This window comes from Lactuca saligna, chromosome 8 (assembly GCF_052625555.1).
Source record: "Lactuca saligna cultivar CGN05327 chromosome 8, ASM5262555v1, whole genome shotgun sequence".
NCBI lineage: Eukaryota > Viridiplantae > Streptophyta > Magnoliopsida > Asterales > Asteraceae > Lactuca > Lactuca saligna.
In genome coordinates this window covers 6,795,001-6,813,253 of record NC_136424.1, presented here as the reverse complement: position 1 = coordinate 6,813,253, position 18,253 = coordinate 6,795,001, and positions in this window count along the sequence as shown.

The following is an 18,253-nucleotide window of genomic DNA, read 5'->3' as shown; positions in this document are numbered from 1 at the left end:
TGACTTAAGAGGGTATATATCACAATCTAATAGCGAGTTTAGAATCTAAAACCATATGGTTTACCATTTAAACAAAACCGATAAAAAATGAAAAAAAAATACTAGTTGCGGGTCTGGATTTAGGTCGCATCATATAAGAAAAAAATATTTAAAGTTCTTACAATTGTATCCGACGAGGTTTTATATTTTGATATATTTTCACAAAAATAATCAAAACACAATAAATAAATCATGTTGGTAATATTACATATTACTAAGGTGTGAATCGCTTATACGGAATAATAATAACAATAGTAAAAAGCCCTTACACATAATGACACGGTGAACCTTTTATCTCTAATAATTGAATTATAGGTTGACAAAAAATTGATCATGAGAAGAGAAGATTGTCGAAGACTGGAGTTGCCGTCGACTGTGGCGAAGGAGAAACTATCAGCAAATGCAGCAGATGCGATGATCAATCATTTATGAAGGTGTGAAGCATGAACCAGAGTCTTGAAGAAGAAAATGATGTCTTCTAATTGACAAATGATTTTTTTTGTTTTTTATTTAAATTTAAGGTTATTTCATATTGGATTACATCTTAAATGAATTAGTTATTTGGGCTATTAAATGTAGGCTTTGAAAATTTAATTATATATTTGTTTTAGCCAAAAATATTAAGTGGTTCATTTCAAATATTTAAGGTGGTTCAAAATTTTATTTGTATATAACTTTTTATAATAATAAGAAAAATTGATAAATCAAGGGACCCACCTACGGGACAGATAGCCTCGCCCATGTCACAGCCTCTATAAAGAATTCTTTTTTATTACTATTGTAAATATGCATTGTGTTTTTTAGTATACGAGTTTTTGAAAAACGTTTTATCTATATCTAATCAGAAGGGTGTATTGAGTGATTTTTGAACTTGTATCGCTTTTAGATCCTAGTGTCTTTTATTTTTATTTTTTTATTTTTTATTTTATAACGGCGACTTTGTCCACTAAATCTGGTTTAAACTTTAAACTATTATATTTTACTTATTATAAATAATTGAAAGTTTATATAGTACAAAATGTGAAAAAGTTTGACCACCAAAAACACACAACTAAAATCTAAAATAATAAATAAATAAAAGTTCTTTGACCAAAATCCACGAATATTTTGATGTCTTTTTTGTAAATATGAAGTTTACAACTTTTTCTTGTGAATAACTATTTCCTCCCCTTCTAAAATTAATAATAACATGCGTTTTGGTAAGTAATTCAATATAACTGTCTTTTTTATTAATATGAAACCGGATCTTGTAATAAAGTTTGTTTTGATCCTGATCTGATCTGATATGAACTTACAAGAATTATATGAGTTTTAAGCGTAGATTTTTATTCGTTTACTTGTTAACGATCCGTGGCCGTTAACATTTTTAGTAAAAAAGTTGGGTATGATAAGTTTTGATAACAAAAACGATTTTTTTTTATAAAATATTTTTAAGAAAGGCAAACATAAACTTTTAAAATAACTAGTTTATTTTAGGTAATTTTAACAAAACTATCACGATGATCCAAATAAATGAACTAGAAACATATTAACAATTATAAGATGTTTAGAACTATCAACTTTGAAGACTTTGATCCCACTTGGTTCGAGGAGTTGATAAAGATAACAAAAACTCAAGAGTATAGCTTCTCTATAATGTATCAACCAACAAATATATATCACTAAGAATGTTAGTTCTTATATTGTATGACATACTCTTTAAGCCTTTAAGTGCTTAGCACAAGCACTAAAGGAGAAAACATTTCTAAGCGCCAATTCTTCAACTAGTTTCAAAAGGCAAGAAGAAGGGAGAGAGGAAATTAACCTACAAGGTGTTCTAAGAAACAAAAAGCAGCAAGCAACCTCAATGTTTCATGAAGACCTATGACTCTAGAGACGAAAAGAGGAGAGAGAATAGTCTGGTTTCTTTAACTAAATAAGTTAAAGGTAACTAATTAAGTTTATATGAAACGCAAGTAGTACAAAAACTTCTACATAACATATTTAATCATACCATATGATGAAATAGCTACTCATACTCTCTAAAATATTATTTTTTTCAAAATAATAATTTCCCAAAATTATTTTCACAATAATAATATCTCCAAATTAAATACAAAAGTTGAATATATTTATTAATAATCGAATTCTTAAAAAATAATCAATAAGTGATAACTTGCTAAATTTGTGACCCTAAGGCACCATATCGACTGACTCCTCCCGAGATGCAGGAGTTGTCTACGCAGCTGCAGGAGCTGCTAGACAAGGGATTCATTAGACCGAGCAGTTCACCCTGGGGAGCCCCGATTCTGTTTGTGAAGAAGAAGGACGGGTCGCACCGGATGTGTATAGACTATCGGGAGTTGAATAAGGTAACGGTGAAGAACCGTTACCCACTCCCGAGGATTGATGATCTCTTTGATCAGCTTCAGGGAGCATCCTGGTTCTCCAAGATTGATTTGTGTTCGGATTATCATCAGATGAGGGTCAGGGAGGAGGATACGCGGAAGACCGTGTTTCGGACGCGCTATGGCCACTATGAGTTCGTGGTGATGCCGTTTGGGCTCACCAATGCTCCTGCCGCATTCATGGACCTCATGAACCGCGTATGCAGACCGATGTTGGATCGATATGTGGTAGTCTTTATCGATGACATCTTGGTTTATTCCAAGACGCAGGAGGAGCATGAGGAGCATCTGAGAGAGGTTTTGGAGACCCTGAGGAGGGAGAGCTCGTATGCCAAGTTCTCCAAGTGTGAGTTTTGGTTGCGCGAGGTGCAATTTCTCGGACACCTTGTCAACCAGAACGGGATTCTGGTCGATCCAACCAAAGTCGAGGCCGTGATGAGATGGGAGGTTCCGAAGTCTCCATCTGAGATTCGAAGTTTCCTAGGTTTGGCGGGCTATTATCGGAGGTTCATTCAGGATTTCTCCAAGATAGTTGTACCCGTGACACAGCTGACGAAGAAACTCGTGGTCTTTCGGTGGGGACCCGAGCAGCAGGCAACATTTGAGACACTGAGATAGAGATTGTGCGAGGCGCCCATCTTAGCCCTGCCAGAGGGCGTAGAGGATTTTGTGGTTTATTGTGACGCGTCTATTTTAGGGTTGGGCGCGGTATTGATGTAGAGGGGGCATATCATTGCCTACGCTTCGGGGCAGCTCAAGCCCCACGAGGCGAACTACCCGACGCATGATTTGGAGTTAGGGGCAGTGGTTTTCGCCCTCAAGATTTGGCGGCATTACCTCTACGGGGTTCGGTGTACCATTTACACGGACCACAAGAGTCTGAGGTACCTCATGGATCAGCCGAATCTGAACATGAGGCAGCGTCGATGGTTGGACGTGGTGAAGGATTATGATTGTGAGATCCTTTACCACCTGGGAAAGGCCAACATGGTGGCCGATGCGCTTAGCCGCAAGGCGGCACCGATCAGGGATATTTGCATGAGGATGACTGTGGTGACTCCCCTGTTGGAGCAGATTTGGGAGGCTCAACAGGAGGCTATCAAGGAGGAACATTGGAAGAGCGAACGTGTGGTGGGTCAGGTTTCCTCCTTCGATTATGATAGTCAATGACTATTGACACTACACCGCAGGGTGTGGGTGCCGTATCACGGAGGCGTGCACCAAATCTTGATGGAGGAGGTGCACAAGTCCCGATTCTCTATTCATCCCGGGGTGACGAATATGTATAGGGATCTTCGTCTAGATTATTGGTGGCCCTGCATGAAGCGGGATGTGGCATGGTACGTTGAGCGGTGCTTGACCTGCAGGAAGGTCAAGGCCGAACATCAGAGACCGCATGGGAAGATGCAGCCAATGGACATCCCATTGTGGAAATGGGAAGACATCACGATGGATTTTATCACAAAGCTTCCCAGGACTGCGTGCGGAGTAGATTCGATTTGGGTCATCGTTGATCGATTGACCAAGAGCGCCCATTTTATTCCGATCTAGGAGGGCATCTCGGCCGAAAAGTTGGTCGATATCTACATCAAGTAGATAGTAGCGCGACACGGGGAGCTAGTGTCAGTGATATCAGACCGAGATGTGCGATTCACTTCCAGATTTTGGAAGAAGTTTCATGATGAGTTGGGCACTCGTTTGCATTTTAGCACCGTCTTTCACCCGCAGACGGATGGTCAGAGCGAGCGGACCATCCAGACTTTGGAGGATATGTTGCGGGCATGCGTGTTAGATTTCGGTGGTAGCTGGGATACCTACCTTCCCTTGGCTGAGTTCTCATACAACAACAGCTACCACGCGAGTATTGACCATCCCCCATTCGAGATGTTGTACGGACGGAGGTGCAGGACCCCGATATGCTAGGGTGAAGTTGGCCAGAGGGTCATGGGGAGCACCAAGGTGGTGGTCGAGACGACCGAGAGGATCCAGCAGGTTCGGAGCAGGCTTCAGACTGCTCAGAGTCGACAGAAAAGGTACGCCGACAAGCGTCGATCCGACTTGGAGTTCCAAGTCAGGGATATGGTTCTCCTGAAGGTGTCGCCTTGGAAAGGCGTCATTCAATTCAGGAAGCGGGGCAAATTGGGCCCGAGATTTATCGGACCGTTCAGGGTTGTAGCCCGAGTGGGCAAGGTAGCGTATAGATTGGATCAGTCGGACGAGCTCAGCCAGATCCACAACACTTTCCATGTCTCTCAGCTGCGGAAGTGCTTAGTGGATGATTCAGCAGTAGTGCCGTTGGAGGATATTCAGGTTGACGATAGCCTAAATTACATTGAGCGCCCAGTTGCAATCCTCGACAGGAAGTCAAAGGATTTGAGAAACAAAAGGGTGGAGTTAGTGAAGGTGCAATGGCAGCACCGCAAGGGTTCGGAGTGGACTTAGGAGCCGGTGGATGAAATGATGGAGCATTACCCCGATCTGTTCCAGGATCAAGCAGCAAACTTCGAGGACGAAGTCTAAAATAAGTGGGGGAGATTTGTAGCACCTGGTTCCTGGTATGTAAATCTTGATTGAGTATTTTTCCTTTTTAAGCCTTGGACTCGGCAAGTCATAGGTCCGACTCGCCGAGTAGGGACGGGACCCGGGACATGTTTAAGTTGGCGACTCGACGAGTCCATATCCTGGACTCGGCGAGTCACCGCTGTTGGATGAAACCCTAAGTTTCAGGGGTTTGTACCCTATTTAATCCCCCTTTCCGCCCCCAAGCCAGCTCCCATTCACCCTAAGAGCCACATACCTCGTTCTAAGCTTTGTTTTGTGGATTTGAAGCCATTTGGTGTGTCCTCTTGGAGATTGGAGTGTGTAAGGAAGGAGATCAAGAAGAAGAAGAGGAGGTCAAGCACTTGGGAGCAATTTCTGAGTGATATCTAAGGTATGGATCATTTTCCCCTTTGTCTCCATGCTTATGGCCCCATTAAAGTCCATCATGGCTCATTTCCAAGCTTGTATGTGCATAATATTTCGAAATCAGTTGATTGGTCCCTAGATCCAAGCATAGTTGAGCTCCAGGACCTCAGATCCACTACCTTTATGAGCCCATATTGCATATAAACCTTAGATCTACTCTTTTGGGGCATTTTGAACCCTAAAAACCCTATAGATGGATATCTACATGTAAAGTTGGAAACTTTACGTGTTATTCATGCTCTAGGAGCCCAGATCTATGAATGACATGGATTGGATTTGAGCAAAATCGCATTTTTAGCTCTTGCATGGAGCGGACTCGGCGAGTCGCTCATCTGACTCGGTGAGTCCAGTCGCGAGTCTCCGGGTTTGTCCCCTTTTGTTATGTCGAGTCGTGTGGTGAGTCCAGGAGGGACTCGGTGAGTTGGAAGCCAAAACTCACCCATAGTGGAACTCGGCGAGTCGATGCCCAGACTTGGCGAGTTCAAGGCAATCTCCTTAGATCAAGATCAGACTCGACGAGTTGTTCATACAACTCGGCGAGTCACAGTATAACTTGTTCATCGGATGAAGATGAACTCGGCGAGTTGTTCATACAACTCAGCGAGTGGGATGAAGGACTTGAACATCAGTTTGGAAGGAGAACTCGTCGAGTAGACGCCTAACTCGACGAGTTGAAACAGAATTCAGGTCAGTCGTTTGGACATGGACTCGGCGAGTTGGCAAGCCAACTCGGTGAGTCAGGTCAACTAGAAGTTGACTCTGACTTTGACTTAGGGCATGATTAGGGGTAAAATGGTCATTTTACCCAAAGGTCAATTAGCAGTTTTTGACTAAGTGTTTGGTGGGAATACAACCGGAGGATTTCCGGAACAGCAGCAGCAGAAGTCAGACTATTCCCTCGAAGATCAGCAGCTACTCCGAGGTGAGTTACCTTCCAGTAGCGGTAGGTCTAAGGCCACAATGCCGGCCCACTAGTAGGAGATGTATGATTAGATGATTGTCTCTGTGATATTCATCTAGGGTTGCTACTACCTATGTTATGTTTATGTGGTTGTATGATATGTGACATATGTGCTATGTGGTAGTACTAGGGGGTGAAATAGTCCCCGGTACCCGGTCGAGAGGACCGAAGGGGGGCCAGCACCCAGATATGCTAGACGGTATCCGGTCGAGAGGACCGAAGGGGAGGCCAGCACCCAGATATGCTAGGCAATATCCGGTCGAGAGGACCGAAGGGGTAGGTCGGGCACCCAGATATGCCTGACAATTTATGTATGCTATGTGATTGTATGGTTTGTGGTACAATGGGGGAACTCACTAAGCTTTGTGCTTACAGTTTACAGTTTTGGTTTCAGGTACCTCTTCATCGAAGGGGAAGGAGCTGGCTCGGTAGTGGCACATCATGCACACACATTGGGTTATGTATTTATTAGATTTCCTTGGGATTTATACTCTGATGTTTTGATTGGTTGTATGACTTGACTTTTAAACACGGTTATGTTGTGATGTAGTTTGGTCAAACAACGTTTTTATCTATTAACATTTTCTAAAGTAATGTTTTAAAAATGAAATTTTTACGTGAAAAATTGGGTCGTTACATCTCATCAGATGTGAATTGATTGTCAGTAGTGGAATAAGCTAACAGTGAAGAACTGTTATCCACTTCTGAGGATTGATGATTTGTTTGACCAGCTTAAGGGTGCATCTTGGTTTTCCAAGATTGATCTACATTCAGGTTACCATAAGATGAGGTTCGGAGAGGAGATTATGAAGAAGATGGCCTTCCGGACTCGTTATGGTTATTACAAGTTCGTGGTGATGCCCTTCGGGCTCACTAATGCTCCAGTCACGTTCATGGACCTCGTGAACCGAATATCCAATTTGATGCTGGATCGGCCTGTGATTGTATTCATTGATGATATCTTGGTCTATTCCAAGATGCAGGAGCTGCATGAGGAGCACTTGAGTTAGGTTTTGGAGACTCTGAGGAAAGAGATACTTTTTGCGAAGTTCTCCAAGTCTGAGTTCTGGTTGTGCGAGATGCAGTTTCTAGGGCACCTTGTCAACCAGAACAGTATTTTGAAGTTTCATAGGTTTAGCAGGTTGCTATTAGACATTCATCCATGATTTCTCCAACATAGCGGTTCCTCTGACTCGGTTGACGAAGAAGACCGTCACTTTTCATTGGGGGTTTGAGTAGCAGGCCTATTTTGATACCTTGAGGCGTAGATTGTGTGAGGTGCTGATTTTGACCCTGACGGAGGGTGTTGAGGACTTCATGGTTTATTGTGATGTGTAGATCATGGGTTTGGGTTCAGTTCTGATGCAGAGGGGTCGTGTGATCGCTTACGCTTCGATACAGTTGAAGCCTCATGAGACGAATTATCCGACGCATGATTTGGAGCTGAGGATTGTAGTTTTTGCCCTCAATAATTGGAGATATTACCTTTATGGGGTCCAATGTACTATTTACATGGATCACAAGAGCCTGAGGTATCTAATAGATTATCTGAATCTAAATACGAGGAAACGTCGGTGGTTGGATGTTGTGAAGGATTATGATTCTGAGATCCTTTATCATCCGAGGAAGGCCAATATGGTGGCCGATGCTCTTAGCCACAAGGCGGTTGCGATTCAGATCACTGATATTTTTTTGAGGATAACCGTGATTAATCAACTTTTGGAGCGGATTCGTGAGGCTCAGTTCATGGCTATGAAGGAGGAGCATTGAAGAGTGAGTGTGTACCATGTCACATGGCTTCCTTTGATTATGATAGCAAAGGGTTATTAAATCTTCATCGGATAATATGGGTTCCGCATTGGGGTGGTGTGTGTCAGGTTCAGATGGAGGAGGCACACAAATAGAGGTGCTCCATTCATCCCGGGGTAACGAAGATGTATAGGGATCTTTGTCCTAATTATTGGTGGCCTTGCATGAAGAGAGATGTAGCTTGGTATGTGGAGAGGTGATTGACTTGCAAGAAAGTCAAAGCCGAGCATCAGCGACCTCAAGGCAAGATGCAACCATTAGATATTTCATTTTGGAAATAGGAGGAGATTACGATGGATTTCATTATGAAGTTGCTTCGGACCGTGTGCACAGTGGATTCGATTTGGGTCATCATGGATAGATTAAACTAGAACGCATATTTTATCCCGATTTAGGACAGTATCTCTATGGAGAAATTAGTTGAGGTATACATCAGGGAGGTAGTAGCCCGACATGGGGTGCCAGTTTTGGTGGTTTTAGATAGGGACTCTCAGTTCACTTCCACATTTTGGAATAGATTCCATGATGAGTTGGGTACTCATCTCCATTTTAATACGGCCTCCCATCTGTAGAATGACGGTCAGAGCAAGCGGACTATTCCGACCTTGAAGGATACGCTTGAGGCGTGTGTTTTGGATTTCGGTGGGAGTTTGGATGCATATCTTCCATTAGCGTAATTTTCGTATAATAACAATTATCACGCCAACATCGATCGAACTCATTTTGAGATGATCTATGGGAAGAAATGTAGGACCTCGATTTGTTGGGGGGAGGTCGGTCATTGAGTCATGGGGAGTACCTAGGTGGTATTCAATACCATTGATTTGGTACAACGGGTTTGAAGTAGACTCCAAACAACTCAGAGTCGGAAAAAGAGTTATACCGACAAGCACCGACTAGATCTAGAGCTCCAGGTTGGGGACATGGTTCTCCTAAAGGTGTCACCTTGTAAAGGTGTCATCCGAGTCAGGAAGAGGGGAAAATTGGGCCCTAGGTATTTTAGTCCTTTTAGGGTTTTGGCCCAGGTCGCTTATCTCTTAGATCTTCCCGAGGAGCTCAGTCATATACAAAGCACATTCCATGTCTCTCAGTTGCAGAAGTGTTTATTGGATGATTCCGTAGTGGTTCGATTGGAGGATATTCTAGTGGATAATCGCCTGAATTACATTGAGAGATCGGTAGCGATTCTTGACCGGAATACAAAAACCTTGAGGAACAAGGTTGTTGAGTTGATGAAAGTTTAGTGGCAACATCGCAAGGGTTCAGAATGGACATGGGAGCCAGAGGATGAGATGAGGGAACACAAACCATAGTTATTTGAGGGAGTGGACTTCAAGGACGAAATCTGATTCAAGTAGGTGAGAATTATAACATTCAAGTTTTCGTAAGTTTCTCTTTTAACCCTTAATGCAAATTTGTTAACATTTTGGACCCTGACTAGTATGCGGGGCATACCCTATGAGTACACTTAGTGTACTAGCCCATTTGAAGTATGTAGTGTAGGGGAAAACCCTATTTTTTAGGGTTTTCACCCTCTTTAAACCTCATTATAACACCTATTGGAAACTTATGAACATCCTCTATCTTTCTTAAACCTAAAAAAGAAACCCTAAGCGCCTCTTGTGAGTTTTGAGCTTGTAAGTGTGATTTTGGTGGTGTTTTAGTGAGAGATGAAGAAGAAGAACTCTTAGTGGTTGATTGAATGGATAGCTTGAGCTTGTATATCCAGCATTTCCTTCACATTTGCAAGCCTTTAGAGGTAAAAAGCTCTCAGCTTGATGATCATTTGTGTTAAATCTACTATATGGTGTTATTTGTGCACTTTTGAGTTTTTTGACTTAAAGATGAGCTTTTGATCTACTTCAGAAGCAATGGACGTTAGAACATAGCTCCATTTAGGCCCTATGTTCATAACAATGCAAGTTTTATGTAGGATTTTGGTCCATGCATGTATTAAGATCTTTAGTAAGCTCCTTTCTGTGTTGTGAGTCCCAATAAGCCATGCATGAGTATAAAGTTGACAACTTTACGTGATAAGTCACCCTTAGGGACCGGATGTAAGAGTATATATGAAGGTCTTAACTGATTAAGTGCATAATAAAGAGACCTAGTAAGCAGAGGAGTACGTTGGGCGTACGAGCTGAGTACGCCCCATGTACTCAACAGTTGGGTGTTGGGCTTGGGCTTTTCTATTTGGGCCATAGTTTGGGCTTTTTAAGTTTGGGCTTTGTTGGGCCATTAGACTTCTGTTGTGGACTTGGGACTAGTATGTTGGGTTTCCTTGGATTTAGGCCCATGATGGGTTGTAGGCCCAATTTGGAAGATTGGGCCATAAATTGGGCTTTGGGTTGTCATTTAGGATTTGGGCCTTTTGAGTGGTTAGGCCAGACATTAGATTTAGGCCAAGTTAGATAAAGGATAAAATGGTATTTTGCGCTAGTTACGAGCTAAGTAGTTTAGATTCTTGGTTATGGGTCGAAATCCAATTAATAATTGGATATCATTTTGATGATGATAGTGACCAGAAGGCAAAGATTTATTTGCGTATTTCAGTGACTAGAGGTGAGTTTCGTCACTGTGTTTAGCAGGTCGAAGACACCAATTCCAGCCTATGGTTTATCATGTTAGGATGCTAGATGTCTGCCTGATTCTTGTGTATGTAATGTGCTTGTATGCTTACCTAGTGTAACGCCCGTGTTTCTGGGCCAAAGCATTAATGACGATGTAATAGTCTAGGTCAACATTTGTAACTTATTTTGAAGTAATAAATAGGAATTATGTGAATATTATGTGAATTATGTGTTTATTTGCTTAATTATTATAATTTAATGAATTAAGAATAAAAATGAGCGTCGAAAATAAATATTAGATAAAGTCGATATCTACGTAGAAAGTTGTAGTGGTTGAAATAAGCATTTTGGTGATATAAAGAATACCGAAATCCGAGTTATAACAAAGAAGTTATGACATGTCGAAGTTTCGCGACAAAACCGGCACAACGCTATATGACGTAAAAAGTGAATTTCACGATAAAGTGATTTTTAGCTTTACCGATCTAAACGAAAGTTGTAGAGTTCGTTAAACCAAGAGCGTGCATAGGAAGAACGCTCAAATATGACTTCGTATGAGGAAGTTATGATTATTCTAAGTTTCGGCTTAGCTGTAGACAGCTAAAAACTCGAAATTTAGATCGAGTGATTTTTTGCCAAAACAATCTAAACGAGAGTCGAAGATCTTGTTGATAGTAGTTCAACGGTAAAAAGGCACATGAAAACGGACGTCGGATGAAGAAGTTATAAATTTTTAACAGAATTTTCTTGTCCCAACCCGTTAAAAATATAATATTAAAAATAAAGTCAAAATTAGCCGACAGAGTCTAAACGAAAGTTGTAGTGCATCATCTCACCTACGGGTGGATATAAAGAACGTCAAAAAACGGAGTTCGTATGCAAAATATATGAATTTTTGAAGTTCGGGGCACAAGCTTCGAGACCTTCACGAGGTGAACATTGAAATTCACGAGTTGAATTCGTTGCATGACACCTTTCGAGCCTAGAAGATACACGACAAGCCTAGGAGATGACCATGATCGAATTCACGAGGTGAACATACTTGGTTCACAAGGTGAACCTCAAATTTCACCCTATAAATAGAAAACGATGGCTTACGGGTTTTTGTTTACAAACTCAATTCTCTTTCACTCTTTACTCTATTTTAACCTACTTTTAACCCCTCAAAGCCCCGGTATCATTCCTGACACCCGAAGCAAGTTTCGAAGCCCCGAAGATCCCGAAAAAGAGATTTCGAGCTGAAACTCTGCCCGTGTGGAGCCCGGTTTTTGGGAAAACATCCCGGTTTTTATCGGAAAAAATCATTTTAAGAGATGAGGTGTTGCCCGGTTATCATCTTATCAAGTGAGTGTGTAGTCACTTTCACCTTACACATAGATATGAATTATTTTATACAAAATATGTGCTATGTGTAATTATATTATTTGTTTATTTGAGATGAGTGTTGAATGAATGTTTTATATAGGTTTTAAAATGATTTAAAATGTATATGTATATTTATCTACAAATATGTTGGGTATAACATGAGTAGATGAAATAGTTGGTGTGTGTTAAAATGATGAGAGATCTCGATATTGTTGTTGTTTCGGTCATTTAACGGAGTATAAATGACGACCACATACTTTTCTAGACAGTTCATGGAATGCTAGTAGACGTTCAGTGGTATACTCCATCCCCCACATGGTTGCTTTAGTTAACATAAGTTGCTGAGGAATCCCCTAAATCAGTGTTGTCACCCCGATGAAAATCCTTAAACTAGGTCCCTTGTGATAGGTGTTTAGGGATATAAAGTGAGGATAACGGGAATGGGAAATCAGGTGATAAAATTTATTTTTGGATTGATAAAATTAATAAATTTATTTTGGATTGATAAATTTATTGTTGGGTGATGAAATTAATAAATTTATTTTTGATTGATGAGAATTAATAAATTTATTATTTGTGGGTTGAAAACCCTATATGCTCACCAGACTCTCAAGCCTGACCCACTCAACTTTCTGTATTACAGGTAGTGGACCCCGAGCGTAGTTTCGAGGTTGAAGAGGGATTTTTGAATTAAAAGTCAGTAGTTGTAAATGTCTGTCGTAAGGCTTATAATTTACTGTTTAAGCTTTTGGTCTGTTTCAAAACATGACATCCCGATGTTTTTGATATATACTAAAAATATTTATTTCTTTAAGAAATGTTTGGTTAAAATTTTATTATATTCTGTTTTGGGAATAAATTCCGCAACATCTTTTGGAAAATTGCTCTGATTTTATTTTAAAAGCAAAAACTAAATCGGTCTTTTCTGGCCGAGAAAATTAGGGATGTCACACCTAGCGAGGCCTGATGACCATTATGTATTATATTTATGTTTGTGATTATTTCATATGTTATGTGTTTATGTATTATATGATTATATGTATATCGAGCGGGGCCCGATGACTGGCAGATATGTATACCGAGCGGGCCTCGATGCTGGGCGGGGCCCGATGCTGAGTAGGGCTAGTTGTCGGGTGGGTCCTGATAATAAGCGGGACTCATTATATGTTTATTATGTATGGTATGTGGTATTTTTGGGAATTCACTAAGCTTTATGCTTATGGTTCTCAGTTTATGTTTCATATACTTATGGTTCGAAAGGGGAAGAGCCCGGGATGATCGTAGTGTACACACCACCTCATTCCGCCTTTTATGATTACTTCGATGTCTTATGATATATCTGATACACTTTGTTCTACCATGGATTCAGGATGATGTTTTGGATAATAGTTTTATTAATTTAAAAACGAATATTTTTTGGTCTTATTTTTGGGACGTTACACATGTCATGTGGTATTGACAAGATAAACTCACTTGGAGTCTTATATCTTAAGTTATTAAGATCGTCGACAATTAATATAATTCTATCAAATCTATTAAGTTGCCATGAACTATCTATATAGCTCTTAATTCCAAGAATTAGTATGTTGATCACATACAAGTATAGGAATATTATTGTTCTCCCACTAGCTTTATAGAAAAGACAAGAGTGTTCTTGATTTATAAATAAAATCACACTATGTAATTATCTTATAAGAAGGAAGATTCTTACTTTGATATGTTGAATTAAATATGAAAAGACTTTCATCTATGTATGTTTTCTCCTTTGAAAAACCACTTACTCTTTATAGTTAAACTATATCAACGAAGATTAATCAATTCCATATTTGATGATTATACACGAATGCATCTATATGTGTTTCATTAGTTTCTTATCATCTATTGAATAAGTTCAACAACAGTTGAAAAACTTGCTAGTTCCAAATTATAATGCATTTAGTTTATGGTTCTTTAGCTCTTAAATTTCCATATTACTCCCACTTAGAAAAAGAACTTTCTAAGTGTATATATATATATATATATATATATATATATATATATATATATATATATATCTTTTAGAATGAAAATCAATGGGATTGTAGAAACTTCATCCTAAACAATCATTTAAGATAGTCTACATAAATGCCATTCGCAATGCTAGGGTGAGTTAACCTTATTGTCTAACATAAGCTCCATAACTCTATACCTTTTAGATAAAGATAAAATATTCCATAATTAGTCTAATGGATGTATTTAATCTACTTGTTTGTTTGGAAGTATATATTTAATATATATTTGTTGCAGTGACCACAACTCTAAAAATATATAAAGTAAATAGTTCTTTAAAAACATCATTTAACATATTGTAAGGTCTATTTTATCCTATTCAAAAAACTTGTACTATCAACGTTCAACCAAGTGACCCTATCCCATTAGAGAATGTGAAGGCTTCCTTGAACATCATAATACAAATACAAGCGACCAAGTGATTTGGTTCCATAAGAACCGTACAAATGATGAGTGAGTGTTTTTGACGGAATAAGTTGTGAATCGATTCCATAATTGTTAAGATGTTCTGAGTGGAATTGGTTTAAAAATTCTATTTCTTTATCAGAACGCAAAGGTTAATAATGGAGTCATTGACTTGTATTTCAATCTTCACTATGAAACAATTTGAGCAAATCAAAAGTTTCAACGGTGACGAATAAAATCTATCACCAAATCTATTCATAGATTGAAAAGATTACATATATCATAATGTATGATTGTTTATCAAGCCTTTTTTGTTCTTTCATTAATAGTAGAGAAAGACACTTGCAAATCATCTTCCCATATAAATAGGATTCATATATATAAAATGAATCAGACTTATTTTTCCTTAAACAATTCAATCATTTTGAAGGTTGTATACGTGTTTCATGTTTAGATAGTCATGATGATAAAAAACATAGATAATTTTAAATCAAATATCATTCAATTATATAGGTGTTATCTTTAGAATTATTAATTTAATGAAAAACATATAGATTTACTTCATAAATGGCATTATGAGAAAAAAAATATTCTTAAGATATAATACATTATTTTAGAACATGAATGTAAACATCCATTAAATGATAAGTAAATCTAGATTTACTCAAAAATTACAATTCTTACATGTTACTATAATAATATTATAAAACATTTATTGTTTAAATATGGACTATTTGGTCATCAAAAGCTCCAGTGGTATCAATAACAACACTTGTTATATGTTCAACACATAATTCTTGGGTTTTCTAGGTTATAAAAAAATTACATGTGGCGTAACAAAAACAATTAAATAAGTTCACATGCAACCAAGAAAGGATCTATGTTTTCTCTATTTATAACGACTAACTATGAACATCAAGAAACCCTATGAGAGAGGCTATGAAATAGAAATTCATATCAAATAAGGGTTACATACCTTTTGATTATTGTTGCAAATAATCAAACTAGAATCCTTCTTCAATACCTTGAAAAGGTAGCACCAAACGAATGGTACCTCTAATAGCTTGTACCCAAAACCCTAGTAGCAAGAAGACTTGAGGGGAGAGGATGCTTGATCAAAATTACTGCTCTTGAGAGTCTATGGAAGTCGACTAAAAATAGGATCCATAAGGATCCTATTTATAGCTAATGAGGAACGCTTGAAACCCTAATTTGAACAATATAATAATATGTTTCAAATTGGTAATTATCTAAGCCCATAATTATCTAATATGATTATCCTAAAACTGTAAAAGACATAGCCAACTTTCGGCCATATGTAGAAGGTTCTAGAAACCCTATTTTGTTCAACTATTGAACAATTACAGTGCAACCAATGTACTTCCAGTTAATTCTAATTAACCTAAAATTAATTCCAATTAACTTCTGATTAATTCCAAATTAATTATTACTATTTATAGTTAATATATTATATCATATAATATATCAACAAATCATTCATTTCAATTCCTAATTAATTTATTAATCATATAATAAATCAAAAAATCAGCCTCTTCCTTCAAAAGTGATTTTATCCAAATACTAGTTTTGAGGGCAACCCAAAAAGGATTGTGCTTCTAACTCAAGAATATATTGATTTAGTTATTGGCTTAGACATTTTAGTCCAATAGTATACTACTTGGATAAGTCAGTAACTATAATTGCAAGTATAGACCTTGACATAAACAACAAAGAGTGTTTTCCAAAACCATTTCCAAACTCTGATTCAAATTAGCTATTAGCCTTAGCATAAGTTATCAACTATTCATTCATTCTTCACGATACTATATGAACACGAGACACGAAAAAAAAAATCAATCTTATTGTCCATGATTTAATTTCTCGATTTCCCAATTTGTAAAGACTTTATCGGACTTCAAATTGAGCACATCAATTAGTCCTGGTTGGGCCCAACACTATATAGTCAACATCAAATCATCGAGGGGCCTAATAATATCCCTTTTCTTGTTAGGGCAAAAGGAATGAATTTCTTTGACTACGCAGTCATACATTTTACATATCAAATCACACATGGAATAACCCTTTATAACATTTAGTTACGAACTGCGTTTGAGTCAACCAATGCATAACTTATCTGTAACCTATAAATTACATATCTCTGCTTTAAAAATATTAGATGTTATTGTCTAAGAATTACTTGTGACAAGACCCATGAAGTAATCTCTAAGCATGGGTGTATCTAATACTTAAAATTCTAGTTTTTCAAAGTACTCATGAATATTTTAGAACTTTAAATTGCAATATCTTAACCTCAATCAACAATCTACAATCAACTCATGATAGTCTTAGTTCACTACTTACTTCATAAAATATGAACGACTATGGAAGTTTGAACAAATTACTCAGGAAGTGTAAACATGAAAAAAGAAACAAAAGAATAAATAATCGAATAAGGCAATACGATACTCATAAATCATTCTCTATTATCCATTCACCAAAGCTATTACATTTATTTTGTTACAGGTTCCAAACATATCACCTAACTACTAAAACTAATATCATCTCTTAGGCCTATGCTCCTAGCATGTTGGTAGTGTTTGACTTTGCTCAGAGCCTTTTGAAGGATCTACAACATTATCTTCTGATGATACTCTCTTCACTAGAAAGTGTCCTTGTTCCACCCGATGTCGAATGTAATGGTACTTTCTATTGATATGCTTAGATCTACCATGACCATTTGGTTCTTTTGTTAAAGCAACCATGTCTTCATTATCACAGAAGAGTTCCATGGGCTCCTGAATAGTTGGAACAACTACAAGATCTCCGATAAAGTTCTTCAGCCAAGCCATTTCCTTTAATGCTTCACTCATTGCAATATACTCAGACTCACATGTGGAATCAACCATTATATCTTGCTTAGAACGTTTCCAAGTAACCACTCCTCCAATAAACAAGAATACCCAACCATATTGTGAACAAAATTTGTCTCGGTTTGTTCGAAAACCGACGTCACTATAACCACTTGCTCTTAATGTATCACTGCTGGCAAGAACTAGGAACATATCTTTCAGAATTCACATATACTTAAGAATATTCTTTACCACAATCTAATGGGCTCTGCCAGGATTTCTCTGATAGTAACTAACCATGCTCAAAGCATAAGACACATCAGGCTCGTCGGTTCTATTACACCCCATGTCCATTTACAAAGTTCCTATTAGATAATAACCCTTAATTTAACACCCAAAATGAAATATTAAGGCTAGGACCCAACACAATATTTTACAATTTGAAAGAGGGATATCGTAATCTAACTTGCAAAATATTTGAAGGTAGGTAAATGACGATTTACCAATTTCCACCATGAAAAACGAAATTGATTATAAAGTTTTAATTGGATTGAAATTCCTAGATTCTTTTGATATTTATTGAACTTTTCAATGGCATGTTTAAATCTCGATTATGCCCTTCATGTTTGTGATTGGGATACCGAGGATCACAAACAAGGTGTGAATAACCATCCAAATTTACTTGGTACACTTGAAGCCAATTATCACCTAATCAATGTGCCGGTTAACCACACACACTCCATTGATCTATAACAAACATCAAGCTACCATTTGCCACCCTTACTAGTCCATGTTAGTGTGCCGGTTAACCACACACGTTCCACTGATGACTTGGCAAGGTGCAAAGTGCAG